Raw genomic sequence first — 25,191 nt, forward strand, 5'->3', positions numbered from 1 at the left:
CCTTCTCCTTCGCACCTTCGCCATTCCCTTCTCTTTCGCACCTTCGTCCACTCCCTTGGGCCTTTACTATCCCACCCAAAAGCCTAAACCCAGACCTCAAACAAAAACTGAAAAAAATCCACTGATTCCCTTCCTTTCTTCTTCGTTCAATTCACACTCTCCTTCTCTCTCAGCAAAATTACCATGGTTGCAACCACCAGACCACCACTAGACAACCATCACCAGAAGCTCGTTGTTGATCTCCGCGTTCGCTCGTGACCTAGATGCAAGTCGGGACCGAAAGTGTACCAAATGCTCAAGCATCTACGAATCCCCACACAAATTCAAAAAAAAAAAAGGCAAAATCACTACAGAACCCTGGGATTTTCCAAGAAATTCAGAGGAGGTGCTGGGTGGAGATCTCCGATGAATCCTCCGCGTGAATCTTCTGCATAAGGAAAATAGGGAAAGGTTAGGGATAAGCGGATGGAGGAAAAAAAGGGAGAGGGGGGAGACAGTAGCCGAAAGAAAATAGGGAGAAGTATGGAGAGAGAGGAAGAATATTTTGAAAAAATGGTGAAACAAAATAAAAAGAGGGAGATGAGAGGGAGAATGACGGAGGAAAAGATGAATGGGCTATAGAGAGATAATTTTAGGAAAAAATAAAAAAAGATATTGACCTTTACGGACGGATATATGATTCTAGTAACAAATAAAATGATAAATTAATAATAAAATATTAATAAATATAGATAAAATAATATAATATTTGAGTTAGATAATTATCCAGCTTCTTAGTCCGACATTGCACCAAACGCTTCACTAAGCTAGTCCACATTAATCTAGTCTAAGTTAGTGCAGCTTAGTCTTGAAGCTAGTACAATCCGAAATAGTCCGGTGCAACAACGCACCCTTATTTCATTTCTGAATTCTTCCTTCCCACACTGTTTTAGTATCTCGACCCATCTGTTCTCTAGATGCTTCCCCCACCGTTTTAGACTCTCGACCCACCTTTCCTCTGCCCGGCTCCTGCTCTCCCCGTCTCCCTCCTCACCTCATCTCCCAATTTCCCAACTTATTTTCGATTTACACTTAAATCTCATATGAATCTCCTTGGTCTCACCTATCATCTGAACCCAGAAAAGATTTAGCCTTCCGACGACTCTGGCTGCCGTAATCAATCTTGGTTGTTGGCCAACAACCGGACTGCAACATCGTCTTGTCTCACTCCAGCATTAGCATATTCCAGCTTCAAACCCTCTCCGACCCTTTTTGCCAAAATCGTTCTCACCGATTTGTCATCAGGTAAGATCCTGGAGTTTTTATTTGGCATCCCAAACCTCATCTCTCTTGCCACTGTTCCTCAAAACTTTCATATCGGTACATCAACTCAACTTTCATTTATTTCAACAGCTCAACTCTCTTTCTATTTGAAACATAAAGATTGATTATTTTCCTTTTTTTCTCTGTTTTTATTTTCCAGGGAAAAACACCATCTTTGCCGAAAAAGTTTGAATTTTTCTCGGGAATTCTCACCCATCCCTAAGATTTTCTTTGTGGGTTTTGGTTCTCAGGTTGCGAATTTTTCTTGGTGGCGATGATCGGTGTTCGTTGTTGTGTGGATGATCCCAGTGGAGCTTTGGTTTTCAGCTTTGGTGATTTCTGCGTGGATTTTTTGGGATATGGTTTGGGCTTCTGGGTAAGCAACTGTCACTCTATTCAACTTAAATTTAGTTCACTTTTTTTTTTTCCTCAAATAATTTGTTTGATGGCATGATTGTTTGATCCCTTACTAAATAGTCATCAAGAAATGTAGGAATTTTTAGTAGTTTTGATTTCTTTTCAATTTTTATTTTATTTTATTTTCAAGCTCCGAGTTTTGTAAGAACCGTCTACCCTGTGCATACACTAGATATTCCTAACATTTCAAATAAACTACCAGTGAGTTCTATAACTTTACTAATATTTATTTACAATGCAAGTTAAATTGTTGGTTTTCTGTTTTTCAATGTGTTAGCTTTTCTACTCTCTACCTTGCATTAGAGGTTGCCATGTCAGGTGAGTTCAAGTTCTACTTAGTACACAAGGGTTGTTTTTAGCTAAGTCTCAAATTTGTGTGCTCTTCATCATGGCTTTTATTTTGGTGGCAGTTAGGTGTCATTAATATGAAGTGTAAGCTGGTTGATCCAGATGGTCTACTAAATAAGCTAAGGGTATTGAAATCAGTTAATGTAGATGGCGTTTATGATTGATTGCTGGTGGGGAATAGTAGAGGGACATGATCCATAGAAGTATAATTGGAATGGATACAATAGGCTCTTTCAGATGGTGTGTGAGCTTAGAATAAAGTGACATGTCTGTTTTATATAAATTCGTTTTTTCAATTGTAGAAGCTTTTTCCTCTCAATGGGCATATAAACAACATGTGTGGTTAATTGTTTTGCCATCTTTGTGGTCATTTTTATTCTTTCTATGCATATTTTTGGTAGCAATTTAACAATTGATTGTAGAAACTTTTGTCTTTGTATGTTGATGCTTCTTAATAGTGGTGGTGCCATGCATGTTCTTGGTTAAATTAATTGAGTATGTCCGTAATTTGGAATAGTTCTTTTCTAAATTGGCAGGAATTTTTTCAGTTGAGGAGATTGTTGGATACTGCTGCTAAGTGGATCAATGGAAGCGATAGCCAGTGATTGAGGGTATCTTTTGGAGGACTTTGTTGTGGATGGGATTCAAACAGAACCTTTCAACTTGAACGAGAGGAGAGGGAAAAAGGTTATTTTGATGCAGATGGAAAGTTTATTAAATATGCCATTAAAAATGAAGTCAAGGTAAACATGTTTATCATTTTTGGCAACAAGCATGTTTATCATTCTTGGGTAGTTAATGTTAGAGTGTTTATCATACAATTAGGTTCTTGGAGTTTACTGATGATTTGCTATGCGTGTAGGTCATAAAATATTTTTTATACTGAAGCTTTCATCTAAAAAAAAAAAAAAAAGGTCGTACCCAGTGCACAAGGCTCCCGCTTTACGCAGGGTCTGGGAGAGGTGAATGTCGGCTAGCCTTACCCCCATTTATGGAGAGGCTGCTCCCAAGTCTCGAACCCGAGACCTACTGCTCATGGGCGAAGGCACTTGCCATCGCACCAAGTGCGACCTCTTTATACTGAAGCTTTCATCTCTCTGATTAAATTTAGTTGAATTAAGTAATTCAGTCAATTACTTAATTCAGTAAAAGAGACAACCAAAAAACGTGGAGGTGGAGTCAAATGCAAAATCATAGAATCAGAAATTAAGGTAGTCGTTATACATTTCGTTTGATTTGTTTGAATAGGCTGATTTATAACTGTTTCAGTATTATGTTTCATTGCATGCAGATTACCATATGTATTTGAGAGCATAGCTGATGTAAGTTCTCTCTTTATGCCTCTATCTCTCTGTGCATTGATCTGTTTTCTGTCAATTTTATTCTTCTGTATGCATTATGTTTATCCTGAACCAAAGGTTCCTTATCTTTTATTTATGATGAGTGTGTGCTGCTTGGTCTCCAATGATTATTTGTATTTCCGAAGGTATAATGGGAGGAAAAATCCATTCAACCTGGACCAAATTGTAGGGAATCCAATTAAGATGCTTACGTGATTTTTTTTTCAGCATGATACATGTTTAAGGTTAAGCTTTGAAAATTGCAGATTTATAAACTATGAGTAGAGTTTCCGGGCAATATAGTCATTTCTTAATGGGCAATGAATAATTATGGTTTGAAATCGAAAAGTAGATTGCAAATGTTGTTCGTGATGAAAAACCTACAGGAACATTAGTTCTTAGCATATTAATCACAAAGTGCAGTTGTACTCGAGACTGAGAGAGTGGTGTTTAATTGTTCTCCTATGGGATGTGGTTGATCTTACCCTTTATATGTTTAAATTTATATATACTTAGTTGAGTTATGTTTTCATTTTGGGATTCAGGCCCAGGCACTATTGATCCCTCAAAATTTTAGCCATAAAGCAAAAGGTGGTGACTCACGCAGACAGCTGACTCCTTTTCAATAGAAAGGAATAGCCATACTAACCCAGCTGGGAAATAACGTTCACCAATCACTGTCTTAGCACATCTACTTAAGTGAATACATTGTTGTTTATTATGGCCGTCTTTCCAAGATCAAGCCCCTTGCTCAGTTGGATAAAGTTTGCATCCTCAGTTGTGCCGTATCGACAAGTTTGGATTTTTGGGTGCCCCTTTCATGTAGCAAAACGAAAAATTTGATGCAAATCAGTTTGTCTCAAATTGCAGCTTGCTCGGTTTCTCAAATCTCAACGATCAATCTGCAGTATCCCTCAAGCGGTTTCTCCCAAACTCTTACGATTTGCATTTTTGCTTATCACCCTACACTCTTATCAGCACTATCACTGTTCTCTCAGATGCTTTTCTTTGTTTTCCTCTAATTTTTAAATTTATTTTTTTGTTATTTTGTGTGAGAAAATGGCTTCAAAATTGGAATTTCCATTATCTGGGCAAAGGAAAACAGAAAGAGAACACCAATGATGGTGACGATGGAGAATCCCTTCTTTGCTGTGGAAATCGAAGGTCTATGTGCAACATTTAGCCCAGTTTATAAAAGCAGGGGTCAAAATGAAGAACCAATGACATGGGGATTTGTTTAATTTTATCAAGTTTTGTACTGAGGTAAAACTCCCCCCATTTAACATAGTTTTAAATGATGATTAGTATGTGTGTAAATAGGATTGTGAGTATGGTTGTATATATGTAGTAGTAGAATTAGAAACATTGTTGTAATTATGTGTAACTAGAGTTGTAAACTATGTTAATTTAGGTTTTTGTGTGTATTATACAGTAAAATGGCATTTTTGTCCCTGCTGTGCTATAGAAATCTCTTGATTTCTTCAGAACCTGCACTCAGCTTCACCATCTCTCTTCGATCTCTGCTTCACGCTCTTCAATCTTTGCTTCATCATCTCTTCCTCCGTGATTTCTTCACAAGCAACTTTGCTCCAAATCTTTCCAATTGAAAAAACCTAGATCATCATCATCTATTCCTCTTCACCACAGGTACCTTCTGCACCTACTTATGAAAATGAATCCAGAACAAAATCGCGCTAAAGCTAGGGCGTCACCCGTAAGTGGCGCGCTGTGTGGCCTGAGCACAGTGATAAGTGAGCAAGGGTCGCTGTATCTCCATCGGCACCCGGATGCAGTGTTAAATGAGCAAGGGGGCCATAGAAACTTCTTTTCGAACGACTCCACTCAAAGTTGTTTGGGAGCATATGCTCCTATCAACTTTACCCGGGACACACAAAAGAAGTACTTTGATCCTATTAGACGGGGGAGGGTGAAGAAGCTAGGACAGAAGGGTAGAGTTCAAGAGAGCAAAATGCGTTTAGGAACGTGGAATATAGGAACCTTAACGGGAAAATCTATGGAAGTAGTGGAAGTTATGGTGAGGAGAAGGATAAATATTATGTGCCTACAAGAAACTAAGTGGGTTGGTAGTAAGGCAAAGGATCTAGAAAACTCAGGGTTTAAACTTTGGTATTCGGGCACAAATAGAACGAGAAACGGTGTTGGCATCATCGTGGACAAGACCTTGGTACAAGATGTTGTAGATGTCAAGAGGGTAGGAGATAGAATCATGGCAATCAAGATTGTAATAGGACAAGAACTTATCAATGTGATTAGTGCGTACGCACCTCAAGTAGGGTTGGATACGAGTTCGAAGGAGAAATTTTGGGAAGATCTTGGAGACTTGGTGCAAGGAATTGCTCAGACGGAGAAGTTATTTATAGGAGGAGATTTAAATGGACACGTGGGCAGGGAGACAGGCAACTATGGAGGTTTTCATGGTGGCCATGGTTTTGGGGAGAGAAACGAGGATGGGGAAGCTATCTTGGATTTTGCAATGGCATATGATCTTTTCTTAGCCAACACCTTCTTTAAGAAGAGAGAAGAACATGTGATCACCTACAAGAGTGGGTCGTCAAAAACACAAATAGATTTTCTTCTAATGAGGAAAGGGGATCGTATAACTTGTAAGGATTGCAAAGTTATACCAGGAGAGAGCGTGGCTAATCAACATCGCTTGTTGGTGATGGATGTACATATCAAAAGAGTAAGACAAAAGAACAAGACTTGGAAGTGCCCAAGGACTAGATGGTGGAATCTAAAAGAAGAAAAACAAGTCATTTTCAAAGAGAAGGTAATCACCCAATGTGTGTGGGATAGAGAGGGGGAAGCTAGCCAAATGTGGGATTCCATGGCTAGTTGTATCCGAAAAGTAGCAAAAGAGGTATTAGGAGAGTCCAAGGGCTTTGCCCCACACCAAAAGGAATCTTGGTGGTGGAATGAGGAGGTACAAACAAAGGTGAAGGCTAAGAAGGAATGTTGTAAAGCCTTATACAAGGAGAGGACCGATGAAAATGGTGAAAGGTATAGAAAAGCGAAGCAAGAGGCGAAAAAAGCTGTCAGAGAAGCTAAGTTAGCGGCTTACGACGATATGTATAAACGACTAGATACCAAAGAAGGAGAGTTGGATATCTATAAACTATCTAGAGCAAGGGAAAAGAAGACAAGGGACCTAAACCAAGTGAGGTGCATCAAGGATGAGGATGGAAAGGTTCTTGCTACAGAGAACGCGGTTAAAGACAGATGGAGAGGTTATTTTCATAATCTTTTCAATGAAGGACATGAAATGAGTGATTCTTTAGGGGAGTTAAGTAACTCAGAAGAGTGTAGAAACTACTCTTTTTATCGTCGAATCCGGAAGGAAGAAGTGGTTGTAGCTTTGAAGAAGATGAAGCATAAAAAAGCAATAGGCCCAGACAATATACCAATCGAAGTGTGGAAACTTTTGGGAGAGACAGGTATAACATGGCTCACTGACCTTTTCAATAGGATTTTGAAAACGAAGAAGATGCCAAATGAGTGGCGAACGAGCACTTTGGTGCCTATCTACAAGAATAAGGGCGACGTACAAAATTGCATGAACTATAGGGGTATTAAGCTAATGAGTCATACAATGAAGCTCTGGGAGAGAGTCATTGAGCATAGATTGAGGCAAGAGACACGGGTTTCGGACAACCAATTCGGGTTCATGCCAGGGCGCTCAACCATGGAGGCAATCTATCTCTTACGAAGATTGATGGAAAGATATAGAGATGGGAAAAAGGATTTACACATGGTCTTTATAGATTTGGAAAAAGCGTATGATAGGGTCCCAAGAGACATTCTTTGGAGGATTTTAGAGAAGAAAGGAGTACAAGTAGCATATATCCAAGCTATAAAGGATATGTATGAAGGAGCAAAGACTGCCGTAAGAACTCATGAAGGACAAACCGAAAGCTTTCCCATAACTGTAGGATTACATCAAGGCTCATCCTTAAGTCCTTACCTTTTTGCGTTGGTAATGGATGAGTTAACAGGACATATTCAAGATGATATTCCTTGGTGTATGCTTTTCGCAGACGATATAGTGTTGATAGATGAAACTCAGGAAGGGGTAAATGCAAAGCTTAACCTTTGGAGAGAAGTGTTGGAATCTAAAGGTCTTCGCCTAAGCCGATCAAAGACAGAATATATGGAGTGCAAGTTCAGTGCAAATGGAGGCCAAAACGAGTTAGGGGTGAGGATCGGAGATCAAGAAATACCAAAAAGCGACCGTTTTCGTTACCTAGGATCTATCTTGCAAAAGAACGGAGAATTAGATGGAGATCTCAACCATAGAATACAAGCTGGATGGATGAAGTGGAAGAGTGCATCCGGCGTGTTGTGTGACCGCCGTATGCCATTGAAGCTCAAGGGAAAATTTTATAGGACGGCAATAAGGCCGGCGATGCTGTATGGCACAGAATGTTGGGCGGTGAAACATCAACACGTACACAAAATGGGTGTAGCGGAGATGAGGATGCTTCGTTGGATGTGTGGGCACACGAGAAAGGATAAGATTAGGAATGAGGATATCCGGGGTAAAGTAGGAGTAGCCGAAATTGAAGGAAAGATGAGAGAAAATCGGTTACGGTGGTTTGGACATGTGCAAAGAAGGCCTACTGACGCTCCGATTAGAAGATGCGACTATGGGACAGAGGTTCAGGGCCGAAGGGGTAGAGGAAGACCTAGGAAAACTTTGGAAGAGACTCTAAGAAAAGATTTAGAGTACTTGGATCTAATGAAGGACATGACACAGGATCGAGCACAATGGCGTTCTAAGATTCATATAGCTGATCCCACTCAGTGACTTGGATTTTCCAAGTCTCCAACCGAGAAGTTTTCCTCACTCGGGAAATTAAGGGAACACTACCCCAACCTACATGCTCCACTCAGAAAGCTTCAACATACAAGCTTCAACAAAAGAAAATTCAAAGAACTTAGCGAAGAAGGCTTTGGTGTATTTAACACAATACGTTGAAATGAAGGAAAGCTTATTTATTGATATCCCCGATCAGCTACAAATATGTACATATACATGAGTCAAAATAAACACACAAGACGGAGCCTTCACAAAGGTTGCTTAGGAGAAGTCTCAGCAGTCGGTAGAGCCCCAGAAAGAGAAGGCACCGGAGGGGGATCATTTGGAGCCTCAGTACTGGACAGAACCCTAGAAGGAGGAGGCATCAGAGGTTGATCATTCGGAGCTTCATTACGCGGTACAGCCCCAGAAGACGAAGGCAATAAATGCCTTTGGAACAAACCCACAAATCTCTGATGATCAAGTAAAACCTGACCATCAGTTTCCTTCATCTGGTCAAGCTTCCTCTTCATGTTTGTAGCATAGTCATGTGCGAGCCGGTGCAACTGTTTATTCTCATGCTTGAGCCCTCTAATCTCCTGTTTGAGACTCATCACTTCAGCCGCCAAGGATTCAACTTGGCGGGTTCGAGCAAATAGGCGTTGGGCCATATTAGACACAGAACCTGCACACTGAACACTGAGAGCCAGCGAATCCTTAACAGCTAACTCATCAGACCGTTTGGAAAGTAGTCTGTTATCTTTGGGAGTGAGAAGGTTCCTGGCCACCACCGCAGCGGTCATATCATTCTTCATCACGGAATCCCCAACGGTAAGAGGACCAGTAGGGGAGACGAAGGATGGGCGCCATATGTTGTCTGGAGAAGGCGGGGCTGCCTCTTCAACAAGGTTCAAGTCAAAACGACGGTCGGAGGGGCCAGACATTTTCAAAGGTGTTGAAGAGAGAAGAGGTCGGACAAATCAAGATCTTAGAAGTGCAAGAATGAAGCTTCTACTGGTGGAGATTCAAGTGTGCTTTGGAACTTAATGTCAGCCTCTATAAAAATCTGCACTCGACGGAGCTTCAGAAATCGAAGAGGCGCCTGCTCAGAAATCGAAGAGGCGTTTGCTTTCTCAAAAGCTAGGCTGCTTAGAGATCACGAGGGTTGATCTCAGAAATCGAAGAGGCGTTTGCTTTCTCAAAAGTTGGGCTGCTCAAAGACCACGAAGGCCGATCTCAGAAATCGAAGAGGCGCTCGCTTTCTCAAAAGCTGGGCTCCCCAGAGACCACGAGGGCCGATCTCAGAAATCGAAGAGGCACCTACTTTTCCAGCCTTGTCAGCACCCGTCACACGCACACTCAGCTTTGCAGAAATTATGGGCATTCTGTCGAAGACTTCTGGGGAAGTAGAAAACACATGAATCTTACTGTTCAATCACTCACTTCCCACACGCAACAATAGCTCATGGGTACCACAGATAACTTTGCCAAAGTTCTCTGCCAAAGTTGAGCACGTGAAGCTTGCAGCTCCCACTACATCGCTCTGACCAAGAAGGGTAAAAGAATAGCAAAGAAACAACACTAACAAAGTTTAGACCCATAAATTTTGAAGGTCTAGCTACCATATTATTACCCACAAGGGTAAAGGAACAGTACCACTGCTGGATAATTGGAAAGTCCCTGTGTGTCAACCTCTGTGCTTCGTGGCAAGGTAGACTAGCAAACATGCCCAACCTTTACTCACATTCGAGAAAACACTCCCAATAAGATTGCTTGCTCCAAAATCGAAGAGGCACCGTCCTCCGAATCTCGAGAGCCAGACTCCCAACATGACTACTTTCCTAAAAATCGAAGAGAGGGTAAAGGAACAGTACCATTGCTGGATAATTGGAAAGTCCCTGTGTGTCAACCTCTGTGCTTCGTGGCAAGGTAGACTAGCAAACATGCCCAACCTTTACTCACATTCGAGAAAACACTCCTAACAAGATTGCTTGCTCCAAAATCGAAGAGGCACCGCCCTCCGAATCTCGAGAGCCAGACTCCCAACGTGATTACTTTCTCAAAAATCGAAGAGACACTGCTCCCCGAATCTTCGAGAGCCAGACCCCCAGCATGATTGCTTTATCAAAAATCGATGAGGCATCGTTCTCCGAATCAATCGAAGAGGCGCTCGCTTTCTCAAAAGCTGGGCTGCTCAGAAACCACGAGGGCCGATCTCAGAAATCGAAGAGGCACCTACTTTTCTAGCCTTGTCAGCACCTATCACACGCACACTCAGCTTTGCAGAAATTATGGGCATTCTGTCGAAGACTTCTGGTGAAGTAGAAAGCACATGAATCTTACTGTTCAATCACCCACTTCCCACACGCAACAATAGCTCATGGGTACCACAGATAACTTTGCCAAAGTTCTCTGCCAAAGTTGAGCACGTGAAGCTTGCAGCTCCCACTACATCGCTCTGACCAAGAAAGGTAAAAGAATAGCAAAGAAACAGCACTAACAAAGTTTAGACACATAAATTTTGAAGGTCTAGCTACCATATTATTACCCACAAGGGTAAAGGAACAGTACCACTGCTGGATAATTGGAAAGTCCCTGTGTGTCAACCTCTGTGCTTCGTGGCAAGGTAGACTAGCAAACATGCCCAACCTTTACTCACTTTCGAGAAAACACTCCCAACAAGATTGCTTGCTCCAAAATCGAAGAGGCACCGTCCTCCGAATCTCGAGAGCCAGACTCCCAACATGACTACTTTCTCAAAAGCGAAGAGAGGGTAAAGGAACAGTACCATTGCTGGATAATTGGAAAGTCCCTGTGTGTCAACCTTTGTGCTTCGTGGCAAGGTAGACTAGCAAACATGCCCAACCTTTACTCACATTCGAGACAACACTCCCAACAGGATTGCTTGCTCCAAAATCGAAGAGGCACCGCCCTCCGAATCTCGAGAGCCAGACTCCCAACATGATTACTTCCTCAAAAATCGAAGAGACACTGCTCTACGAATCTCGAGAGCCAGACCCCCAGCATGATTGCTTTCTCAAAAATCGAAGAGGCATCGTTCTCCGAATCTCGAGAGCCAGATACTACAGACCACTTTTTCAAAGTGCTCTGACAGAGTTAAAACATGTGAAACTGGCAGCTCCCACTACCGTGCTATGACCAAGCAGGGTAAAGGAATAGCATTACTACTTGTTGTTAGGGAGACTCCTATATATGTCGACCTCCATCCCCAACGGACAGGCAGACCTGCAAAAATGCTCAACCCTTCATCATATCTGAGAGGGCACTCCCAACGAAGCCTTTCGAAATATTCAGCTTTCTTTCCCCCCGATAATACCTCTGCAAACAAGCTATACTAGAGCAAGAATATCTCATATCATCAGGGTTAAAAGCAAGAGTATCCCATATCATGCTTTTTCCCTGCCTTTTCCTTTGGCCTTGTTTTTACCTGCAAGACAAGGAGAAAGAGAGCAATCAGTCAGCACTTGGAATCAAGCTTCCAGCCAGGAACTGACTGCCTGGAACCCCTTACCTGATTACTTACCTGGCATTGCTCTCGAGTACTCATCTTCAACATCTTATGTTTCCAGGGAAGATTCCGCATCTGCTTGAGGAACAGATAGGGCAAGTGCGAAGGATACAAGGAAGCATGTGGAGACAAGCGTAACAGCACACGTGCCGATACATCCATTACTCTGTCAAAAGCAAAAGTATCCCATATCAGCAGGGTGGAACGTACTCTAGATTTGATGGACTTGTTTTGACCCTCAAATTCTTCAGTCGGCCTTATACTCTGGAGGAAACCAGAAAACCCTCCAGCTCAGTTCAAGAATAAGCCTGTGGAAAGTTACTTCTTCAAAAGCAAAAGTATCTCATATCATCTCTTCTCATTTTTCTTCTCTTTATCCTTCATGCTGCTGCAAGATGGGGAGAAGGTGAACAATCAGTCGGAGCTCTGATTGCTTACCTTGTCTGTCACCTCTTTCAGCAGACCCCCTAGCTCGGCGACTTGGGGGACTCCTACTACATGGTTTGTATCGCGCTTGACCAAGCCTGAGACTACAAGTAAGCTTCAAGTGAAATTGATACATTACCTTGTGCATCTCCACCAGTTAAAGATACCACCCCTGGATGGAGGAAGAGTACTTCCAGAGAAGATGCCACATCTACCTATGAGACAGATAAGGCAAGTCAAGACGACACCACACTCCGATACTTAGAAGTTTCGTGATTACGAGATCATTCTCCCACAATATTTCCTAATGTCATTTGTACTAAATCATTCACTTGTACTCACTAAAGGAGAGCTTGAACCTATGTACTTGTGTAAACCCTTCACAATTAATGAGAACTCTTCTATTCCGTGGACGTAGCCAATCTGGGTGAACCACGTACATCTTGTGTTTGCTTTCCTATCTCTATCCATTTATATACTTATCCACACTAATGACCGGAGCAATCTAGCGAAGATCACAAAAAGCGACCGTTTTCGCTACCTAGGATCTATCTTGCAAGAGAACGGAGAATTAGATGGAGATCTCAACCATAGAATACGAGCTGGATGGATGAAGTGTAAGAGTGCATCCGGCGTGTTGTGTGACCGTCGTAGGCCACTGAAGCTCAAGGGAAAATTTTATAGGACGGCAATAAGGCCAGCGATGTTGTATGGCACAAAATGTTGGGCGGTGAAGCATCAACACGTACACAAAATGGGTGTAGCGGAGATGAGGATGCTTCGTGGGATGTGTGGGCACACGAGAAAGGATAAGATTGGGAATGAGGATATCCGAGGTAAAGTAGGAGTAGCCGAAATTGTAGGAAAGATGAGAGAAAATCGGCTCCGATGATTTGGACATGTGCAAAGAAGGCCGACTGACGCTCCGGTTCGAAGATGTGACTACGGGACAGAGGTTCAGGGCCAAAGGGGTAGAGGAAGACCTAGGAAAACTTTGGAAGAGACTCTAAGAAAAGATTTAGAGTACTTGGATCTAACGGAGGACATGACACAAAACCGAGCGCAATGGCGTTCTAGGATTCATATAGCCGACCCCACTTAGTGGGAAAAGGCTTTGTTGTTGTTGTTGTTGTGGGTCTTTTGATGGTTTGTGCTTTGATTTTTCCCTGAATGTTTAAAAAGTCAGAGATGGCAATGGTCAGTTTTTGGGTTTAGGGGACGAAGAAATTGTGTGTTGTTCGTGTGCATTCTTCATTGTTTGCACTTTCAATTTAAGAGGATGCAATATATTTTCATCGGTACCATATCTTTTCAGATAATCAAGGGAGGATGTTCATGATGTGTTATTAGGGTAGTTCAAGTGCAACAATTTTGTGACAGATATTAGTTTGAAACATTGATAGTTTTCAGTTCTTTGACTGCCTTCACATCTCTTCCATTTTAAATGATTGAGAGCTTAATCTATTTGTGTTTATACAGAAATAAAAAAATGGTTATAATTGGAATATTACGCTTAATCTTCTTTGGGTATTTGTTTTGATTTTCTTTTGTTGGTTGTGTTTTGTAGCTCATCAGAAACAGTAAGCAAGTGAAGGCTATAACCAAAGGTTTATTTAGTTCTCCCATATGGTTTTCATCTATTGTAGGTAAACGGGAGCTACTGTGCTCTTTATGCAATAAGGTTCACCATCAGCTCTAGATACGAGCATCATGGCAAAGTTGAAGTATGCATAAATGGCAATGGTTTTGGCCTCAACTGGAAGTTGTAGCGAGTGTAACTATATTGGGACATGTAATGAGAAGAAATGTTTAAGTAGCTGTGGGGAGGTAATAAACATGTTTACTTCTGGCCTATGCTTACTCTAAGATAATTTTGGCAAGGAATCAGTTGACAGTGTGGGGTTCATGGAGTTTGGATTCAGCATTCTCTGAAATTAGCCAAGGAATGGAAATTTTATTGGTTTGATTGGTAATTTGGTATGTTCTTTTTATTTTTTTTATTTTTTTGGGAAACTAATTTGGTATGTTCTTTAAATTCTATAATTATGAGAGAAACAGAGATCATCGTATTATATATTTTATCAACATTTAACATTTATGATTGTGAACTATCTTTGTTTGTTTATCAATTTATTCTTTATGATTTTCAGTTTCCTAAATGAAGTTTGACATCTATGAAATTTAACAATTGATCTTCCTTTGCATTCTTGCATTTGAACTCCAAGTTAGTTTATGCTAAATGCTATTTAATAATTTGGAGAAAAGGTTTCAATTAATTGTCATGCAATGCAGCTGCAAATTTGATGATTTAGAATTAGCTTATCCATCTTCCATTTGATTTATAATCCCGCAGCAACGTGCGGGCAACAATTTCTAGTAGCATTGAATTGGCAAAAATAAAATGGTTGTTTTTCGCCGTATTTGTAATTGATTAGTTGGTGCAATGAAACTTATCTTAGGGTTTTTATAAAGGGTGATGCTAAAGAGACCATTTATTTGAACTATATTTTGTAGACCAAATGATGTGGCGTTTAATGGTTGAATTCCATCTTTAAGTTACACAAAAAAAACCTAATATTAAAAAAAATTAACCATCAATTAAAACATTATATGGTCTTCAAAATATCATCTATATAATTAAGTACCTTCTCTTTCACGTAGGTGGTAAGGGACGGATCATCTATGTGATTGGGCTAGATAGTTTGATTTTGTGCTTAAGAGTAATTAAGGGACTTAATTGTAATTAAAAAAAATAGAGTGGTACATACCAAAAGCAGTAATTTCATCACAACGACCAACCAACTTCCTCCCAACTCCTACCACACGTATATGCGCATTTTCTTCTGTAGTTCGGTGCACATTGGGTAATGTGTTTCTTACTCGAGTAATGTTAAGGAGACCTAATTTTTAAATCAAATTGTGTATACTAAATTATGTAATTGTTGATAATTGAATTATTAACTAAGTATCGATTAACGTATTTATCTTATTAGTAATACATCATTTTGTTTAAAATTTTAGTCTCCCTAATATTATCATTCTCACTATATATTTACTAGCAAGAATATATATCAAGGAAAATACATAGTTGCTTTTATTTTTTTTTGTTCAATACATGGTTGCTTATATATAACTTTGCACAACAATGGAGTATGGTTATACTTTCTTTCATTTGTAAATGGAATGTACTGACTATAGGTTCGACTCTTTTACATGATGAATTCAAAACTAAATTATTATGATCGATCAATTGTAAGACTTGTCCAAAATATCTATTACCATTTAAGATAGAGTATCGTTGTATAAAAAAGAAATAATTCTTGATTACAAACAAATCATAATTTGAGTTGTGTTCCGACTAATTTTTCAATACCTTTAAAATATAAGGAGTACTTCAAGCTTATATTCATCACCATGATTGAGGTAACAAGTAATTAAACACGTAAATGTTGCCACAAAATTTGTTTACCACTATACCCTTCGTTCACACGTATTCTTTCTTAATTTTTCTCTATATAAGCACCACCATAGTGCCTTTACAACTCACTAGCTACACGAGTCTTCAAATCAAGTTCTTTCACATCCATTACTCATACACACTTTGGTAATCCACATCCTAATTAATTCGTTATGGCTAGCTCTGCAGTGATCAACCTTGCTTTGGTGGTGGCCTTGTGCATGGCGGTGAGCGTTGCTCATGCCATAACATGTGGCCAGGTGAGCTCCAACCTTGTACCATGCTTTGACTACGTGAGGAGTGGCGCAGAGATATGGAGGGTGACTTTCGAGATTCGCAGAGATATGCCTCTTCGATTTTTAAGCAAGTAATCCTGTTGGGAGTTTGGCTCTCGAGATTCGGAGGGTGGTGCCTCTTCGATTTTTGAGCAAGTAATCATGTTAGGAGTCTGGCTTTCGAGATTCGGAGAGCTGTGCCTCTTCGATTTTTGAGCAAACAATCCTGTTGGGAGTGTTTTCTCGAATGTGAGTAAAGGTTGGGCCTTTTTGCCAATCTGCCTTGCCACGGAGCATGGAGGTTGACACACATAGAGACTTTCCAGTTATCAAGCAGTGGTGATGTTCCTTTACCCTTATGGGTAATAGTAGGGTAGCTGGACCTTCAAAATTTATGTATCTAAACTTTGTTAGAGATCTTTGGCAAAGTTATCTGTGGTACCCGAGGAGCTGATATTGTGTGTGGGGATTGTCGACATATTTTACTCAGGAAAATCTGCTTCTCGAAATCAGGAGAGTGGTGCCTCTTCAATTTTTGAACCATCGGCCTTGTTGCCCTTTCTTTTATAGGGGCACCAATTGTGTGCAAGAAGTACGTTCAGAGAGTTATTGCTTGTAGGAATTTTCCCCTTATTTTTTTACTTCAGAGATTTATTGCACCTCATTTCTGAGAATATCTGGCCCATCCAACCATCGTTTTAACTTGAACTTTAGTGAAGAGGCAACTATGCCCTCTCAAGACAACATATGGCGCACATCCTTTTTATCCCCTACCGGTCCTCTTACCTTTGGGGACTCTGTGATGAAGAATGATATGACAGCTGCGGTGGTGGCCAGAAACCTTCTCACTCCCAAAGATAATAGACTACTTTCCAAACGGTCTGATGAGTTAGCTGTTAAGGATTCTCTGGTTCTCAGTGTTCAATGTGCAGGTTCTGTGTCTAATATGGCCCAACGTTTATTTGCTCGAACTCGTCAAGTTAAATCATTATTGGCTGAAGTGATAAGTCTCAAACAGGATATCAGAGGGCTCAAGCATGAGAATAAACAGTTGCACAGGCTCGCACATAACTATGCTACAAACATGAAGAAAAAGCTCGACCAGCTACAGGAATCTGATGGCCAAATTTTACTTGATCATCAAAGGTTTGTGGGTTTGTTCCAAAGGCATTTATTGCCTTCATCTTCTAGGGTTGTACCGTGTAATGAAGCTCCAAATGATCAACCTTTGATGCCTCATTCTTCTAAGGTTCTGCCTAGTACTGAGGCTCCGAATAATCACCCTCTGGTGCCTTCTCTTTCTGGGGCTCTGCCGACTGCTGAGACTTTTCCTAAGCAACCTTTGTGAAGGCTCCCTCTTGTTTGTTTATTTTGATTCATGTATATGTACATATTTGTAACTTATCGGATATATCAATAAACAAGTTTTGCTTCATTTCAACGTATTGTGTTAAATACACCAAGGTCTTCTTCACTATGTTCTTTGAATTTTTTTTCTTTTGTTAAAGCTTTGAGAGTGAAACATGTATGTTGAGGTAGTGCTCTCTTAATTTCCCGAGTGAGGAAAACTTCTCGGTTGGAGACTTGAAAAATCCAAGTCACTGAGTGGTCGTGAGACTTCCGAGTATCAAGGTGCAGTAGCATATGGTAGGAGTCCTCCAAGTCTCCGGTCGAGGGAGTTGACGAATGAGACATTTATTTCTAAGTGGTAGCCCAAAATTCCTTCTTCATATATATTTGTTATGAAAGTTGTTAGGCCCAAAGAAGATGAGGCCTAGGTAATTTTTTTTTTAATTTGTTTTTTCGATTTTTTTTTTGAATTTCAGAATTTTTGAATTATCGAATTTCCATAAATAATATATATATATATATATATATATGTATATTTTTAAGCTTTATAGGTGAAGCTTTGGTGTTGAAGCTTTGTAGGTGAAGCTTTGAGGTTGAAGCTTTGTTGGGTACCATGAATTGATTTTGCTTCACATTATCTTGATCAAGATAGTGTGAAGCTTTTGTAGGTGAAGCTTTTGTGGTGGGTGAAGCTTTTGTTGGTGAAGCTTTTGTGGTGGGTGAAGCTTTTGTGGGTGAAGTTTTTGTGGTGGGTGAAGCTTTTGTGGGTGAAGCTTTTGTAGGTGAAGTTTTTGTGTTGAAGCTTTGTAGGTGAACCTTTGGAGTTGAAGTTTTGTAGGTGAAGCTTTTGTGTTGAAGCATTTTTGTTGGTGAAGCTTTTGTAGGTGAAGCTTTGTAGGTGAAGCTTTGGAGTTGAAGCTTTGTAGGTGAAGCTTTGGAGTTGAAGCTTTTGTTAGGTACCATGAATTGATTTTGCTTCACACTATCTTGATCAAGATAGTGTGAAGTTTTTGAGAATTTGTAATTGTCCTCCATTGATGAAGCTTTTGTTGGTGAAGCTTTTGTGGTGAAGCTTTGTTGGGTACCATGAATTGATTTTGCTTCACACCATCTTGATCAAGATAGTGTGAAGCTTTTGAGAATTTGTAGTTGTCCTCCGTTGATAAAGCTTTGTTGAATTTCCCTTCTTTCTTTTTTTTTTGGAAAATTAGAAATTTGTTGAATTTTCCTTTTTTTTTTTTGGGAAACTAGAAATTTGAAAATGTGGGAGAGACAACATATACAAATTTTGCTTCCACACTGTTGAGCAAGAGATTGTGATGCAAGCCACACCTTGTAGTAGTCGAAGGTTTAGACAAACCATATAAATTGAATTTGCTTCGAACAGTCTTGATCAAGAGTGTGTGAAGCTTTCTACGAGTTGTAGTTGCCCTTCATTGATGAAGCTTTTGTTGGCACCATAAATTGGTTTTGCTTCATACTGTCTTGATCAAGAGTGTGTGAAGTTTTTGAGAATTATGGTTGCCCTTTATTGATGAAGCTCTTGTTGGCACCTTAAATTGGTTTTGCTTCACACTGTCTTGATCAAGAGTGTGTGAAGCTTTTGAGAATTTTGGTTGAACTCCTTTGATGAAGCTCTTGTTGGCACCATAAATTGGTTTCGCTTCACACTATCTTGATCAAGAATGTGTGAAGCTTTTGAGAATTGTGGTTGCCCTCCATTGATGAAGCTCTTGTTAGCACCATAAATTTGTTTTGCTTCACAATATCTTGATCAAGAGTGTGTGAAGCTTTTGAGATGTGGTTGCCCTCCATTGATGAAGCTCTTGTTGGCACCATAAATTGGTTTTGCTTCACACTGTCTTGATCAAGAGTGTGTGAAGTTTTCTACGAGTTGTAGTGTTTGCATTGTTACAGAGGGGAAATGTTTGAAGTAGATGCAAGAGGGCTGAATAACTTGATATTCGTATGCCATGCACTGAACTTGTTGTTGGCTTGCAATAAGACATTGTTGGTGACTATAACTTTTGTTGGGCATAAGTGCTCCCCTAGTTGAGTTGTTAAGCTTGAGGGTTTTTTATTATTTGTGAATGCTAGGAGTTCACATGTACAAGTTCTACCACTCGTCTTCTGGTAGGTGGAATGAATGGTGAGTTGCTTTCATCACTTGGTTGGTGGTACGAAGGTGAGTTCCTTCATCACCTTTCATCATATTTCATCACCTGGTTGGTGACACGAAGATGAGTTCCTTTTTCACCTGGTTGGTGGCATGAGTGGCAAGTTGCCAAATGATATTAGAGTACGGGGTTGTACATTTCATCACCTGGTTGGTGGCTTGAATGGCAAGTTGCCAAATGATATTAGAGTACGGGTTGTACATTTCATCACCTGGTTGGTGGCATGAATAAGAGTACGGGTTGTACATTTCATCACCTGGTTAGTGGCATGAAGATGAGTTCTTTCTTCACCTGGTTGGTGGCATAAGTGGCAAGTTGCCAAATGATATTAGAGTATGGGTTGTACATTTCATCACCTGGTTGGTGGTATGAAGATGAGTTCCTTCTTCACCTGGTTGGTGGCATGAGTGGCAAGTTGCCAAATGATATTAGAGTACGGGTTGTACATTTCATCACCTGGTTGGTGGCATGAAGGAGGGTACGGGTTGTACATTTTATCACCTGGTTAGTGGCATGAAGATGAGTTCCTTATTCACATTTCATCACCTAGTTGGTGAGAATAAGGGCAAGGTGTCGAGGCACATTGTAGCAAATGTCAAATGACACAAAATATGTTGAACCCTTTCGAAGCACAGTTGGCTTATGTATGAATGTGTTGGAATGTATGATTGAACGAATATACTGTGAAGTTGTTCGTTTATTTGTATAGTCTTGTTGACATTGATTAATTTTAGGGTTAGGGTTAGAGTTAGGGTTCGTTTGAAACACAAGGGAATTGAGCTTTTTTCTCTTTTGGGTTATAATCAAAAGGGGATTTGATCTGGTTCAGATTCAAACATGACCATTTTTGCTTCGAATGGAAAGTGACCTGCTGTCACTTCGAATAGGTTTAGACTGGAAGGTGATTGGCTATTTTTATGAATTAACAAATATTGAGTTGTATATGTACTAATTAATGTATTAGCCAATGGTATATTTGGCTTTGGAAAGCTGTTATTCAATCTGAAGTTTCTATATGTGACATGGGTTTTCGTATTTTTTACTATGCATTTGGGGGTTTATTGTTTTTTGATGTTACTTGGTTGATATAGGCAATACGGATGAGTACTGGAAGAGGCAAAATGCAGCACAAGTTATGGCTCTAGTTAAGTAGACAACTACCAATTTCAATCATTTGAGCAAGTCATTGATACGTCCTACTATTGGTTTTTTTAATAAATACTTTTCCTCTCTTCGTAATGTTTCTGGTTTTCCCTGAGCTTGTAAAGTTTAACAAAACAAACAACTCATGAGAATAAATTGGTGGCAATTTCTGTGCTTGCAGTTAGTTTGGGAAGGACTTGGGCTTGGAGGGGGAGCTGCTTTTGGAAACTGGAACGGGTATATTGATTTTCATGAAAAGCTCATGTCTTTGTTTGCAATTTTAACCAAAGTTTGATGCTTCTCTAACTTCATTTTCTATATTATTGGAGCTCTAGGGAGAAGGGTAAGAATAAAGTTCTTCTTGGATTAGGCGGTGGACATTATGCTCCTCGGCATATGGATATTGTTCTGTAAGTTATAGTCACTTTACAGTTCATCCATTTTCTTTCAAATATATAACATTGTTTTCTTAGTGGCAATGTGGCATGGCATCCAGCTTTAGTGTTTGTTTCCTTCTGCGTGCGGTTTGATGCATAACTTATTAACTGTGAATTGAACCTTTTAATTTTGATTGATCGTGTCAAAGTAAATATGGTAAATAAGTCTGCTAAACGAATGAGATTTCCAGACTATAGATGATACTTTCTTCATCCCGTTTGGAACTTCGGGCTTGATCTGCTTCCTCCTTCCTTTTCTCTGTCTCTGCAGCTTCTGCAACACCCATAAGTCCTGCATTATCCTCTCAGCCCCTTCTTGCTTCCTCTTCCATCTCTATCAAATGAACTGGCATTGGTAGTACTTTGATATGTTGTTGTCAAAATTGCCCTGGTACTGGAGGTGGCAAATGATTTATTTGTTCAAGTCTTTTCCAAATTTTCTCCTAATCTTCCCTTTATAGTTAATTTTATTTCCAACTAGCTTTTGCATGCTCTCGTCAAATTGCTTGATATGATGCTGTTAATTTCCAACTAGCTTTTAGCTTTGTCAAACTGTATGTAAGCTGTAAGAAAGCTAGTATTTAGCAACTGTTAAGAATCCAGCTACAATTCATTGTTATGACTTATGAAATTCCTATTACCTTACTCTTGCTAAGGGTGTTGATATCATATCTATTCATTTGTTTCCTTAATTTGAGTTTTATTTTTAATGGGTTAAACAAATAATGATGAGAATTGAATTTTGAATTTTTAAGTAAAGTACTTATTTGGCGTGTTTGTGGTGTAATAGGAAGCAGGGTCTAAGATAAATTTGTAGAACTTTGAAAGGAAGATGGGTTAAGCGTTTATGGTTTTTGTAATTCCAAATTTCAAATTTGTTTTATTCTATTTCTGAAGATGTAGTTTTAACATTTTTAAGGGTACAATGCATGTTAATTCTAAGAAGAGGAGATTTGAATCTGTAAAGTTTAGGTCTCCAACTGCTCTGCTCTCTCAGTGTAAGTACATCTCTGCATATCTTTATTTCCTCAATTATATTTGACTTTGTTATGTTGAGTTCCCAAATTAAAGATCTTATACTATCTTTTTGTAGCTTTCTGAAGTTTAGAATTTTCTTGATATGTACTTACATGGTGCTTAACATGGTTTGTGCTTACTTTCCGTTTCATGGTTGTAGGCTGTTTTCATTTTATGAAAATTTAAATTTTTGCATTTCCTCAATTCAGTTTCAGTTTTTTAAATTTTGATTTTTTTTTTATATTTAATTCTTGTTGGCACAATTATAATATAATTGTCAATATGGCCAGAAAAGGTCTTCTGATAAAGTTGTCAGAGACAGGCACAAATAGTCCTGCCTCTTTGAGCATCAAACAGTGTATTGTGCCCTTTTAGCAATGGTGACACCATAGAGGGCACATATACAAATTTAGTTGATGCACTGTTGCTATTGGTCTATGAGCACAATTGTTGGTGCTTTTTGGCCTCAAATGGCACAGATAATTTATTATGCGCAGTGGTCATTTTTGTTGTGCTATTTTCTACTAGGGTTCAAGATTGCTTTCGTGTTTGTTTATTACTTTCATATTTGTTCTAAATTAGGTTTTTATAAAGGAACAATTATTACGTCTCCAAAAATCACATTCTGCATTTTTTACAAGTGTATTTTTTATTATAATTATAAAATGTTTGAATTGCAAAATAAGATTTTTTGAACGTTAATAATAATTCCCTTTTATAAATACAATTAGTTATTCTTTAACTATCATCCTTTGATTAGTTAACAATTCATTCCCGGTTAGTAATTAATATGAAGATGAAATAAAAGCATAGTGTACGCACTAGTACAAAAACATATTTGCGCGACAGCAACTTGTGCAACGGAGCAAATTTGGTCACCCAAAGTATGGTTGTGCAACGCTAAACACAAAACGTCGCGCAAACGGCTTTTGCGTGACGAAGACTGGCGTCGCACAAAATTGTTTTGCGCGACACAAGTGCCATTTACGCGACCCGTCCTGTGCGTCGCACAAGATTTTGGCGCCAAACCATAATGCTTTACTATTTTTTTCCCAACATTGTGCGACGATTGCCCACCTTCATTGTGCAAAATAGTTTTGCGCAACGCTGGTCTTCGTCGCACAAAGTCAACAACTTTTTTCCCATCTCTTAATCAGATTGGGAGGTAGAAACTGCAAATTAAATCACCTTTTGTAGACCTTAATGAATGGTTCCAAAACTAAATTATTTCTTCCTTACAATTTTGTGGTATCCACTAGTGGAAGTATTTTAAATTATTTCTTCCTTATGATGTAGGTGTGAATACGAAAATTTCCTGAAAGGAAAGAGACAAGAACAACGTGTACAAAATAATATTTTGTATTTGATGATTTTGGGGTTACAATCTCTCTTAAATTTGATCATCTGATTCAATCTCCGTAAGGTGTTGATTTGTGGATGTGCGATTGATCCAAGGGCCGTCGAGGCTTGATCTTGGATGAACCGTTGAAAGTTTCTTCAAGGGCCGTTGAGGCTTGATCTTGAATAACGGTGATGAACAGATCTTCAAGGGCTTTTGGGCTTGATCTTGAAGAACAGTGATTGACAGATCTTCAAAGGCTTTTGGGCTTGATCTTGAATAACAGTGATGAACGGATCTTCGAGGGCTTTTGGGCTTGATCTTGAAGAACGGTGATGAACGGATCTTCAAGGGCTTTTGGGCTTGTGGGCTTGATCTTGAAGAACAGTGATGAACGGATCTTCAAGGGCTTTTGGGCTTGATCTTGAAGAACGGTTGGATGTGTGGATTTGTTGATGTTGTTGATCCAAAGGGCCGTTGGGGCTTGATCTTGAATTGGTGGATTGTTGATCCAAGGGTCGTCGGGGCTTGATCTTGGAATAATGATGAACGAAGAACGAATAACACTTTCTTCAAGGGCCGTTGGGGCTTGATCTTGAATTGGTGGATGATTGTTGATCCAAAGGGCCGTTGGGGCTTGATCTTGGAAGAACGATGAACGAAGAACGAAGAACACTTTCTTCAAGGGCCGTCGGGGCTTGATCTTGAATTGGTGGATGATTGTTGATCCAAAGGGCCGTTGGGGCTTGATCTTAGGATGAACGATGAACAAAGAACGAAGAACGAAGAGAGCTTTCTTGATTCTTCGGGAACCTGGCTGCTTGAAAGCTTCGGAGTTTTAGAGCTTCAGAGCTTCAAGAATTTTGCCTAATGATTTTGGTTCCTTTCAAAATGAATGAAATTGGCTTCTATTTATAGAATTCCAAAACTTGATTTTTGGGATTAAATAATCAGATGAAATAAATCATTTCTGCCGGGCATTGACACATGTCATGTTTGATGACTTTTCCAACTTATTTCAATTTTTTGTTTAGACACACGCTACGTGTAAAATTTATGTAATACATGAGCGTTGAAACTTTGATTTATCGGTCAACATTTATTTACCGATATTTCGATGTCTACAAATGCCCCCACTTCAAGGCACGTCGTATACATGTGCTTGTCACGTGTAGGAGATGCGTTTTGAAGTCCCTTAATGTAGATGTCGATCCAAGGGTCGTCGAGGCTTGATCTTGAATTGGGTTGGAGATTTCTTCAAAGGCCGTTGAGGCTTGATCTTGAATTGGGCTTGAGATTTCTTCAAGGACCGTCGAGACTTGATCTTGAAGGTTGAAATTTGGACCACAATGAGCTTCAAGTGGTAGATGATCTTTGGCTTTGGTAGTGGATGAATTGGCACGTATTGTTTTTTGCGCCTTGTTGACTTTCCACAGCTTTGATCTTGAACTGGGTTGGAAGATTTTCTGGATTCCTCCAATTGTTGACTTTCCTCATCTTATTCTTAAACTGGATTTGATTCAAGGGTGGTGGACGCTTGAGCTTGAATCGGACTTGTGATTTCCTCAAGGGCTGTCGGGGCTTGATCTTGAATTTGACTGGAAGCTTTCTTCCAGGGCCGTTGAGGCTTGATTCTTGAAGGTTGACTCGAACACATGGCAAGCAGGCATGAGGTAAAGGTGACGACTTGTTGCTTTGTTCAATCTTTCTAATTCACACCTGAGCAGTTTGGTTAACGGTATGATCTTCAAGATTGATGGGCTATTTTTCCAGTTAGTGACTTGATCTTTAAGGATTTGATTCAAGGGTGGTGAATCG

The 25,191-nt window shown here is 39.7% G+C and overlaps 2 long non-coding RNA genes across 8 annotated transcripts; both read left to right on the forward strand.

Annotated features, from left to right (window-relative positions):
• The first annotated feature begins 916 nt into the window (after positions 1-916).
• Positions 917-14,272, forward strand: LOC126619930 (uncharacterized). 7 transcript variants are annotated; one of them, XR_007622184.1, is made up of 8 exons: positions 917-1,359; positions 1,554-1,678; positions 2,604-2,810; positions 2,930-3,278; positions 3,359-3,389; positions 3,953-4,670; positions 4,840-5,054; positions 13,825-14,272. It is a non-coding gene; the product is annotated as an uncharacterized LOC126619930 (long non-coding RNA). The 7 variants fall into 7 exon arrangements; XR_007622183.1 differs by having other exon boundaries at positions 917-1,284; positions 1,463-1,678; XR_007622182.1 differs by having other exon boundaries at positions 917-1,284; positions 13,746-14,272.
• Positions 14,273-20,502: 6,230 nt separating this feature from the next.
• Positions 20,503-21,098, forward strand: LOC126619931 (uncharacterized). Its single transcript, XR_007622188.1, has 3 exons — positions 20,503-20,581; positions 20,762-20,817; positions 20,916-21,098. It is a non-coding gene; the product is annotated as an uncharacterized LOC126619931 (long non-coding RNA).
• Positions 21,099-25,191: the final 4,093 nt, after the last annotated feature.

The sequence above is a fragment of the Malus sylvestris genome, chromosome 4 (assembly GCF_916048215.2).
Source record: "Malus sylvestris chromosome 4, drMalSylv7.2, whole genome shotgun sequence".
Classification (NCBI taxonomy): Eukaryota; Viridiplantae; Streptophyta; class Magnoliopsida; order Rosales; family Rosaceae; genus Malus; species Malus sylvestris.